Source organism: Nipponia nippon, unplaced genomic scaffold, assembly GCF_047370975.1.
Source record: "Nipponia nippon isolate SJK-2023a ecotype South Korea unplaced genomic scaffold, ASM4737097v1 scaffold_11, whole genome shotgun sequence".
Lineage (NCBI taxonomy): Eukaryota > Metazoa > Chordata > Aves > Pelecaniformes > Threskiornithidae > Nipponia > Nipponia nippon.
The window spans coordinates 15,705,374-15,716,752 of record NW_028262302.1 but is presented as its reverse complement, the minus strand read 5'-3'; the positions used below and the strand labels follow the sequence as shown (position 1 = coordinate 15,716,752).

Here is an 11,379-nt window from a genome sequence, read left to right as displayed (position 1 = left end):
CGGGTTACATAACGCCGCCCGCCGGGCCGGGCCGCGGCGGCAGGGGCGGGCCCTCCGCGCCGCCCCGCGCAGCCCCCGGAGCGGCGGGGCCGGTGCCGGTGCCGGGCGGCCCCGCTGAGAGAGGGTGAGCGGCCGCAGCGCGGGGCGGGGGAAGAGGCACCGCGGCCCCTTGGGCTGCCCGCGGGGGAAACGGCGGCGGCGGCGGGTGCCGCGGCGGTGAGTGGGGCGCCGGCCCGCGGGAAGGGGCCTGCGGCGCGGCCGGGGGCGCTGCTCGGGGCCTGTTGCCGGTGCTCGGGGCGCTGTGGGGGGGAATAACGGTGAGGCGGCGGCGCCCTGGGATTGCGGCGTCCCGTCCCGTCCCGTCCTGTCCCGTCCCGCTGGGGAAGGAGGGCGGCGCAGCGCAGGGGAGGCTCGCCTCGCCTCGCCTCCCCTCACTGACAGCCCGCCCGAGCGCGGACCCGCCTCCTGTTGCTCGGCGCTGCCCTCCGGCCCCGGCCCGCGTCCCTCCGTCTCCGGGATCGGCCGGGCGGGCTGAAACGCCGTCAAGGTAGCGGGCGACCGGCCCCCGCTCGGCCCCGCCGCCGCCGCCCGCCTGGCAGCCGCCGCGCCTGGGCTCGTCCCCCCGGCTGGCCGCCCCGCCGCCGGCCCCCGCCGCGCAGGTTGGTGGTGCCGCCGCACGCTGTAACGGCCGCAACGGGTGCGGCCGGGGCCGCGGAGCAGGAGCGCAGGCAGGGCTCGTCCTCGCCGAGGGAGCTCCCTGGGTAGTACGAGAGCTCCCTAGGTACCACTGGTATGTACAATAATGTAGCTGCAGTAATTGCAACGTACCTCCCTAAATAATGTAAGCTAAGCGGGTAAAACCTTTTATTTAACTTCTTTTTAAAAAATCGCATCTGCGAATGAGTACCAGCCTGGTGGAAGCGTTCAACTGCATTCTGCAACTTTTCTTTCCCAGATGTCAGGCTCTTGCCAAAGCCGGTTGCTCAGCGTTACTGTCAAATTTCTTCATCTCTCGGTCCCCACTGCCAGGACTCTGCTGCAGTTTCTGTTCTCCTTCTTCTCTTCTCCTTCCCCAGCCTCTCTCCCCTTCAAATCTATTAAATATATCCAAGCTCAGCTCTGATTCCCCTTAAGCAGGTCTGACCTTGCCTCCCTTTCTCTTCCTAAAGAGTTAGAAAGGTTCCCTCATTTTTAGATACTGTACAACTTCTGTATGTAAACACCCCCACCCAAAGGTGTAGTAAGGCTTCGGTTTCTCATATGCATGTTTCTGCCATCTCTTTTATTCCCAAATCCTTATTGGTTTGACCTGCAGAAATTTAGGTCTTTGTCCAGGAACACTTTATTCCTAGAAACAGCTCTACTCAAATAAGTAAACAGACTGAAATCTGCAGGAATTACAAATCTATATGATGATTAATTGTGAAAATGATGGTTGCAAGACACTGCTTTCTTTTGCAAGTTCATCAGAGCAGGATGCCTGCCTTCTCCTTTGCCTCAAATCTAAGCCTGGCTATCTTAAATCATTAATGAAAAATAATATCGCTGTGCTACTCTTACCAGCTACTTGCTGCTACTTTTGGATGTCACTTTTAAGACCTTGGCATGCTGCATGCTATTTGAAAATCTTTGTACACAGTGGTTGTTTTCTGGGGAAAGAATTTAAAAAATGCAAGAAAACTTTAAAAGCTGATTGGTTGCCTTCAATGTTTTCCTTCTTTTGCTAAAAGTGTCTCAAATTTGTGGGTTGTTGAAATGCACATCAGTTTGGCACAGCCTCCATGGTTGCCAAGTGTGTGAGCCAGTTGGATCTCAAGGAAATGTAACTCCCTGCAATCAGTCCCATGTCGACTTCTATTTCAATGAGAAGCAGACATCTTTTGGTGAGTCACGGGAACATTGTTCCCTACAAACTAGCTGTCAGGAAGTGGAGTCTGACAAAGCTGATGGGCTCTGTGTAAAACCAGCTTTCCCCTACACCCAGTGCTGTTTTCACATTCTCTGTGAATCATCAGATCCGGAGTCCTCTCAAATTCCCAGCGAAGGCAGATTTAGCTACCATTCAGGGTGCGGTAGCGTGGTGCTTGCCTCTCTTCTTGTATTCCTACTTCTGATAGTTCCAGTTCTTTCCCTCAGCCACATATTTCACTGCTCCTCCTTTCCCTCCCATCCTGGTCAAGACTTTTACCGTGCTTCAAAGTCTGTTCCTGGTGTCTGTGTCCTCTGAGGTCAGTGCATGAAGGCCACACATTGAAAAGAGTGTCTAGCTTTTCCTCTTGTGTAAGCCGTTTTTCTTTGCCCCTCCAGTTATCTGTGGCTCCCAAATCATCCTGAAAACCTCTGTGTACACCTGTGGGTGCTCAGCCTCAGGATGTGGCCGTACCTGCATCCGTGTGTCCTTGGAGAGCAATGCCACTCACTGCCTGAGGGGATGCTCCAAACCTAGCACCTGCATCGCAGCTTCAAAAAGATAACTAGCCTTCATCTTTTAGCATAGCTTCTGTTGGAAACAAGGTTTATGCCATCCTTTAATATGTGTATGCACATGCATCTTGGTATTTGTCCTTTAAATAATATTTTATTTCCATTTCCCAGTTTCAAGCAAGTATGACATAAGAAGAACAGCACCCAGGTAATGAAGTTCTTGCTAATTTTGTAGAAACAGACCAACAGAGAAAAGCAAGTCTAGAGTCAGACACTTGCCAGTTTTCTCCAGTTTTTAGCTTAGTGACTGAGTGATACATTCATATGTGACTGCCTCCATTTGGCAATAAGATATTCTGTGTAAATGAAGTTGTAAAGAGAAAAGGAGAAGGATTTTCTGGGTGAAAGCCCCTGGATTGGCATCTCCCTCAAAATCTCAAAGATAAATAACTCCAATTTGATGCATTGCATTTTGAACATGGAAACAGAAAATCTTAGTACAGTTCAGTGTAAACATTTAATCAACCAAGGAACGCAGTTCTGTAGGAGATCTGATTTCCTGAGTTGTGCTGGTCACAAAGCGCTTTGTTTTTACTTTGCTGCGTCTCCAGGGCACAGCTCCTGTCTTTGTTCTGCCAGGCACACATTTGCGCAAGTACATCAAGTACAGAAGGGCTATGATCTCAACTAGTGTCTTCAGATCTATTTTATTTTGACAAAATTGGCCAACAGTTTCAAGAGTTACTGAATGTTATCATATAAGCATAATTGCCTTGAAACCAAGCAAAAGTGATGATCACTCATTGTGACACAGAATAATGTATTCCTTGATGCAGCTGGTAGGGCAAATCCCAGATCGTTTATAGCAATGACAAGATATTGGATTTTTGTTTTGATGTATTTGGGTTTTTTTTAATCTGTTAGTCCTTGTCAACTGTAGATGGGGTTTCGTGGCACAGCTATGACCTGTCCTGGCAGACTTGTTCTGGGGTAGCTACTGTCTATACAGGTGCGATGATGTCCTTAGGAAAGGTCCCTTTACAACTGCATTGTACATGTTCACGTAAGGATTGTGGGCTAAGTGTGAATCCTGGCAATTCAGGTATGTGAAAGGAAAAAGCCACATAGTAACAAGAAAAATTCTTGAGTTCCAGGAATGTTAACAGAGAGCATAACTGGCAAGGGATTTTTTTACGTGGCACAGTTATATGAAGACAAAGGTATTCAGGCACCTGAAATCAACAGGAATAAATACCAGATTCCTAAATACCTCTTTGAGCCTGACTGAAAACCTTCCTGCAGTCTTTGGAGCGCAGGCAGTGGAATGCTTTTATTCTTCAAGAAAAATATCTCTTAAGGTAATGCTTACTGACGGTCAGTAATGTCTCAGCTTTCTCAGGCTTCATTTGACAGAAATTCTGTGAAATTTAAAAATGCAAGTATTCAGGGTCTTTTTTGATCATGCAGATCTTCTTTGCAAACAACTGAATGGTAAGATTTGTGCCTTTAATATTGATTAAATAAAAGTACACTGAAATGACACAAGAAGAATGGAAAAGTATTTAAAACTTGGTGTTTAAACTTTAAAAGTCAGCCTGATACTGATTAGTGATAGACCCCAAACTACACATCCTTGAATTTTGCTAAATTTTTGGTCTGAAATGTAATTCCATTGCCTGTAGCTGATACTGGCATATGCATTTAGAAAGGTAGAATTTTTTTATAACAATTCTTCCATGACCAGCTGCAGTATTGTCAGCATCAACTTAAATACAATTTTGTTCTTTTGTTTGAAAATTTACTTTTCTTGTTTGTTCTTTAGTGTTTGACTGTTTAGGGCATAACAGTCAGAGTTTTAAAGAAACAGAGTCTTTTTAAATGAAAGTGGAGATCCGTACATAAGGATCTCTCCTTACACACTCTTCTCCAGAGCTGGAGCTTCAAATCTGTCCTTGCATTCCACGAGAATTGATGACTCTGCAACATCCTGACTTGCGACTGGATGAAGCCAGGGCAAGCAGTAAACATGCTGTCTGTTAGACATTGCTGTTGGAGTCACTGCTTCGTAGACTCAAAGTAGCGTGAACTGTTGTTTATCACGGTATGGCCGTGTATTGCTAATAAATTTAATTGCCAGGTGGTACTGCCTGTATTACAACAAAATGACTCACAGCGTTGTGGGCCCTGGGGTATTTAACTTCAGCTATCCGAAGTGGCCCTACCTCAATGTTGAGATAAAGATAATGGATCTGACAGGGAAGGGCATTCTTATTGACACCACGTGTCAGATTAATAAGCCATCTTTGATGTCTCTGTCTGTGCACACATCTTAATTGTAATCCAAGGAAAAATGCATTGATTTTTAAGATGATGTGGACTCATTCGTTTCCCTTTGGCAGAACTGACTTCTCATGTCTCTGTTGGTACAAGCATCTTTTCTATGTTACACTTAAACAGAAGACGTGGGCTTGATATGAAGTCCTTCACATCAAGGGATTTCAAGGGAATTTCTGCTTTGATTGTAACAGGCTGAGGATTCAGTGGCAATCTCAGCCTTGGGATCTCACTGAACAGATGCGTGAAGTAACGTACTGGAAGAAATTGAAGGAGGTAGCTATAAACAAGGAGAACCGTGAGATTGTAATTTGCTTGGAATTCAGATATCAAGCTGTGGCTTGCTTGTTTTGTTCTTGATTAGTGTTTGTTTAGTGGTATTAAAAGGTGAAATAGCAGTTGTTAACAGTTATGCTATGCAGAAAACCTTTTCAGAAATGTGACAGTAATACTTGGGAGCACAAGATGAATGAGAGGCCCATGTGGGTTAGCTTGTGCTGGGGGACTTACTGCTACACTTAATAGATAAAGTGCCTGTCACCAGGGAGTCCTGGGAACACTTTGCATAGGGCTACATGCTGCTGCCCTTGCAGTTGATGATGATAATAAGAATAAAACCCCAATGGCTTTAGTAGAACAGCAGTAAGACCAACAAAAACCTTTGGGTTCCTTTGAGGCAGGTGGATATTACTGTATCTGTGGGATAGCTGAGCAAAGTGAGGCACGTGATTCTGTGGTGTATGCCCAGAGGATGCAAAAATTCATTGGCAGAGCCAGGAAGGGTGACAGAAGTCTCACCAGTAGCCCAATTTGCAGGCTTCCTCTCCCAGGCACGTTCCTCCCACTGTTGGAGAGTAACAGCACCTTGTAACCTCTTTCAGTATCGTGCCTCGTGGGACTAAATAACAGAATATTCAGGAAGTTGTTATCTTTGATGGAGTGAGAGATGTTCGTCAAGGCTCCTTGAAAATACTTGATTTTCAAGAACGAGTGTACCTGTAAGTATTGTTTTGATCCAGGCTGGCGTATACAACCAGAGTTCTCACAAATTCTCCTGAAACTGTTTGCATAGCACTGCTGAGTAATCAGCATAGTCTTCAAGGCCTTAATCCATGACTCCCAAGCAACATACACGGTGAGTGCATATTGTTGAGCACATGGTCATCCTTCTCTTCATGCATTGGACTGATTCAGAAGAGACGTGTTCTCTGGCACAGGTTTGCTCAATGATGTTGAAGGAGCATGTACAATCAGAGGTTTAAAATGGGACCGGTGATGTCGCATGCTTCATGTGTTGTTGAGTCTGACACTGTCTGTCGCAGGCTACATTTGAAAGATAGATGCTGCTGAGAGCATCGGTGTCTCCATCTGTGAAACGGGGACACTAACATCTCATCTCATAGGGTACACTCGATGTATGTGGCAACTGTGTTGTAGGTACTAGGTTGTAGGGTGTCATGGGTGAGACAGAGTAAACCACCCATAGTGAATCTGGATACTTGGGTTTATTTAAAACCCAACAGGACTGGAGCTTTTACCCTAGAAGATCATCTCACACACTGACTCACCTACTCACTCAGCTGGACTGACAAAACAGCAATAAAAAAATTAAGCTGTAACAAAAAGTGTAGGGTTACTTTTGTCTGTGTTTTCTCTCCACCTTACATAGAAGTGATATGTGATTTAAAGCTTTGCATGCTTGTCTTTTATTTTCCTGCCATTATAAAGAGGCAATCCTAGCAGAAAAATACATGTTGCCTCTGACTGAGGAGTAGCCTAAGAGATGTAACAGCTGGTCTTTATCCAGGCTTTGTACCCTGTTTTCGGTACAGCCTGAAGAAGTTCAGGGAAGCTGCAGGTGGAAAGCGTAGAGGCACTGACGTACCTGCTGCGTTTTCAAGTCAGTTAGATGGGAAGGCAGGGTCATGTGATGAAATATGTCTGTGCCTTAAAGATTCTGGGAATAAGTAAGAGAAACCAATCTTTGGAGCTGCCAGTTCTTCCCCAGGCTGGGCATTTCCTTTAACCTAGATGACTGATTTTTCTTAATGCAAAAGGCTCTTTGTGTGAGTGCTCTTCAGTCTCCATGCAAATGTGGAAGTGGTTATATGAATGGCAGATGACAGTGGTTGACAAATGTAGGTGATATTTCTTATGTACGTCAGCAGAAATGGTCTGTAGCTGCAGCGGGTTAAGCACAGGCTTTGTGTGAAGTGCACAGCTAACAATGCTGGCTCAGTAAACACCAGAGGAGTGTTCGGGTTAATTTAGATCGCCAGATAAAGAGAGCGCCCAAAGAAAAAATGTCTTGTTACCTTGTCTCTTAAGTCCATAGGAGTCAGGGTAGAAATCTTGGCTCTGTAACAGTATTGCCCTTGGCTTCACCAGAGCCTGGGATTTTTCCCTTGTATTCTCAGATTATAGACCTGCCGACTCCATTAGTTGTTCTGTCAGCAGGTCCATACTGCTGGTGTGAGAGAGCAATCTATAGAAAATGTCTTCAACTTAGAAGAAGGGAAAAAAATTCAAGCATCTCTGTTATTTTTTTAGGTTTTTTAACATACAAGCTTCAAATCCCTGTATTGTAGAACTCTTCCCCCTTACTCGTGTCCTTGTTCCCTAGCTACTACTTCATTTTTTAAGGCACTTTCAGTGTAGAATTAATTTCTTTACCCAGATTTTTTTCAAATCCAACCCCAGGTATGAGTGCTTCTCTTCTGAAGCACTTCAGTTGGAAGACAGTGGCATTGGCACTGAGCTCTTGGTCCAGAACTAAAGGTCCTTGTCTGAAAAATGGCCCCGTTATGGACATCCGCAAAATGATTGTTCCCTGCCCTGAGAGAAGCTCACATACAAGTGTGGAATCAATAAAATGATAATTAGGGAGACAAAGAAGAAGGGAGAAAGAGAGGACTTAAGCAGTGAGAAGAGTTACTGCAAGGAGGTGAGGGAGCAGGAGCGTGTCCCTGGCATTGCCTGGCAGCTGCCTGCACCCTAGGTTGTGTGAGGCAGTGATAGCTGTGCCAGCGCCAGCTGTCCACAGTACGGCTAGCTTTCATCACCACCCATCAGCCTAGACCTCGCTGCCCACATCCCTGTTTTGCCTGCAACACCACGTACCTTCTCCACTGCTGTAGAAGATGGGTAGGAACATCTGTCCATTTGCAAAATACCCCTTTTTCAGACGCTCACTCAGAGGCATCCCTTGTCATGATGTTTGTAAACCTTAACCACCTGATCTCATTTACCCAGGGGTGCTTAGGATGGGTCTACTAGCAACCCTAAAGATATTCTTGCCTTCACCATTACTTTGTTTCTCACCTCAGCTGTTTGCTTGTCCAGCTATTTTGTATTGTGAGAATACGTAATGATGGAGGAGGGCTGGTACTGTCATTCTGGTCTGCAAAGTAGCATTTGCTGTCTGATTAAAGAGCTGAAGGTGTTTCTTATAAACACTTTTGTAAGTAATTACATGAACACATTTAATCCCAATACTTCAGATGTCACGGCTTTTTGTTTGTTTTGGTTTGTTTGTTTTTTTTTTTTTAAAGCCCTGCTAGTGTTGAATAGTTGTAGTTAGTCAGTGCTGAGGAATTTACCTGGGTGTTAACAGGCTGTCTTAGTGCTCCACGTGTAATTGTTTTCTATAGTGTGCCCTTCCTGTGTCATCTATCACTCTGGTATTTGAGAAGCTCTTTTAGGTTATTGCTACTAGCAGGTTACACCTTAGTCTGGGGATTTGCAGATGGATGTTTTTTTCAGCTAAGCAAATATACCAGCAGCTAACCCACATCTTGGTTCTTTTAGTCTTGCTCAAATCAGATCTGACATTTTTCAGGGCTTGGTTTTGTGGGTGGGTGGGGTTTTTTGGATTTTGGTTGGTTGGTTGTTTGTTTTTTCATGCTAACTGGTAAAGTCAAAATACTTTTTTTTTCTTGTTGAATGGGACAGAGCATAACGACTGCCTTAGCCTGATCTTTCAAATGCTCAGCTTGCAGGTGGGACACCTGAATCATTAGGCTCTGCCTAATGATTAGGTTCTGCATAATGATTCATTATTTACGCAGAGTGAAATTGTACCAGAAAGAGAAACCAAGAACCTGACACCTGTCTGTGCCGCCCCTGCCAGTACCTCCAAGCCAAGTACTTAGGGGAACGTGAATGCTTGGTGTGGGTGTTCCTTTTCTGAAAAGTCCTTTCACAGCATTTCCAAACCAGATTCTTTGGGGAGTAGCAATTGCATGGAGAGACCTCTCATACCATTGTTATTTTAATTCAGAATTAAAATATAGTTAGAAATGCGATCTTTCCCAGAAGATGGAAATTTTGATTCTCATACATCCCCCTGCTGCATTTCATTTGTTACCGAGAGAGCAGCTTCCACTTCTGGCCAGCCTATGATACCAACCTCCACTAACGCTTGGTGGACTTTCAGCTGAGCAGTTTCATGCTTTTTCTCCCAGTCTTGTCCTCATGTGTAATGTCTCCCAAATCCACATCATGACCATCCCCCAGATTCCTCCTTAAAACTCTTTTGCTGCAATGTCTATGGAAATTTGACCATGGTTAACCATTAGACAGCTGCTGCTCTGCCTGTGGCTTTTCACGCTGACTAATTCTGCGTTGCTGCTCCTGTGTGTTCCCCCTCTCTCTCTATCCATATTCTGCTTCTTCTCTTCTGCCTCAGCAGTAACATCAGCGAACTGGGGATGCCACCACTGCTCTACACGTGCTACCTGCAGCGTGGTGGAGTGCTGGTTCACAGCTAGGACCTGAGCCTCTGCAGAGCAGTAAGAGTATATCACACAGTTCTAACGGTCTTCTTGGAAGAAAATTTTTTATACTGCTGCTCTGTTTCTTACCTGAGAGGTTTCATAGCACTTTGTCAGAGCTCAGACAACGCTGTATAATTTATAACCCTTGTAACCCTACTGGGGTGACGATTAGTCTCCTGAACAGTTAGTGGTCTGGTACATCATCACTGGCTCTTCAAAGATGCAGACAATTAGTGGGCAATGAGGCCAGTCTATCCAGCGTATCACTTAAGTACAGTAGGTTAATCAGTGGGGCAATGTAGTCATTTAACTCCATGAGCTGCACTGGGTTTGCAGATACGCGTTTCCTTTGCAGTGCCTACAGACTGTCAGGTAATCTAAGATCATCCAGCTGGTTTTCTTACAGATGTTATTGAATCCATATTTGAACACAGAGATGTCAGGCTAAAGAAGGGGCCATTCAAATGCTTTCCACTACCACAACAGAAATGATAGTTGGCCTGAAGAGTGGGAAAAACACTGTTTCATCCCTCGCTGAAACTGAAAATAGTGTTCCCTAGTGTTCCTAGGGAAGGAAGGGAATGGCAGGTCAGATGTTGTGGGAACATTTGGAATATTTTGCTGAAACTGCAGTTTCCTTTCAAGATATGGAAAAATGTAAAATCAAATTTGGTCTAAAGGGAGTTATGCTCAAGTGTTAACCTAGGATTTATATATTTAAAATACATTTTGATACTAATTTACTGAAAGTTTTATGGGGAATGCTGCATTTCTGACTGTTAATTTGATCCTTTCATTGCTGCCTCCAGCTTGTGGCTGTCTGTACTCGTCAGGGTATCTGCTGGGCTCCTTTGCTTTCTAGGTTATGTTGTCCCAAAAACTTGGGTCCATTACCCGGTGTGCATTGCCCAATTCACACGCAGAGCCGAGGTATTTTCCTTTATTAAGTAAATGCGCAAATATGGGTGCATGGTACAAACCAGCACACCGTTGATGTAAACTAACAGTTATTTATACAATCATCTAATATATATTCATTGTCACTTTGTTAAATGATTGGTTAAAATTCTTCGCCTCCCATGTAAATTACTACGCATGCTCACTATGATTCTCGAGACCTTTACTTCCTTAATCTTTCGGGTCGGTGGGTTTCTTGCATGGGTGGTCCTTGAGTCGGTGGTCCTGATCTCCCCCTGCCGGAATTACCTTTCCCCTAAGTTCATTTAACTTGGCAACACTAAACAGTCCTTTACGGACCGTTAGCGAAGCAAACTATCATTCACTTTAGAGTTCTTTGTTATGAGACATATATCCTGTTTCATGATGCCATAGTATTGTTAGGGTAAAAATGAGCAAGGTTAATCTTTACTGACATCAGTTAGTCATCCAAAGAGACTGCTTCTTACTGTGTTTTAGAAGCTGCTGTGTATAGCTGATGTTAGCCATCTATGCTCTGCTTCCTCAGTACTAGTAGTTTCAGTCTCTTTTTTTTTTTTTTTTTTTTTAACAGGACTATGGCAAATTTACAGTGACTATGGGATTTACTATAGGAGAGAGAAAACAGGGGAAAAGCGTGTGAAGGTGTTCATTTATAGGCATTTTAAACTCCGTCATTCAAACAGCAACACAATCCTAAAACAACCCTGATTTGACTTACAGATAAATGGACCGCTCTCCAGTTTGCATTCCCCCAGGCATCGTATATTTTAGTCTTCAGGCTGATGTGTTTTGAGATGTTCTTATCATTTCTAAGGATCGTTCATGTCAGCAAAAGGCTAACAAGACAGTTGGAAAATAGCTGGTATATCAGCTCCCTCTCCAGAGGCACTGACAACATTGCTACCTC

General features: G+C 44.7%; 1 protein-coding gene across 7 annotated transcripts in view; it reads left to right on the top strand.

Moving 5' to 3' along the window:
• Positions 1-33: 33 nt before the first annotated feature.
• SYNE3 (spectrin repeat containing nuclear envelope family member 3) overlaps positions 34-11,379 on the top strand; it is a 75,768-nt gene continuing 64,422 nt past the window's right edge. For 3 of the 7 annotated variants that reach the window (XM_087747633.1, XM_087747634.1, XM_087747632.1), the window contains exon 1: positions 54-216. The gene's annotated coding sequence lies outside the window, so the exon portion shown is untranslated. Of the gene's footprint in view, positions 217-267; positions 791-11,379 lie in introns of those variants that run through there. The other 4 variants (XM_087747639.1, XM_087747635.1, XM_087747637.1 and 1 more) reach the window with 4 other exon arrangements.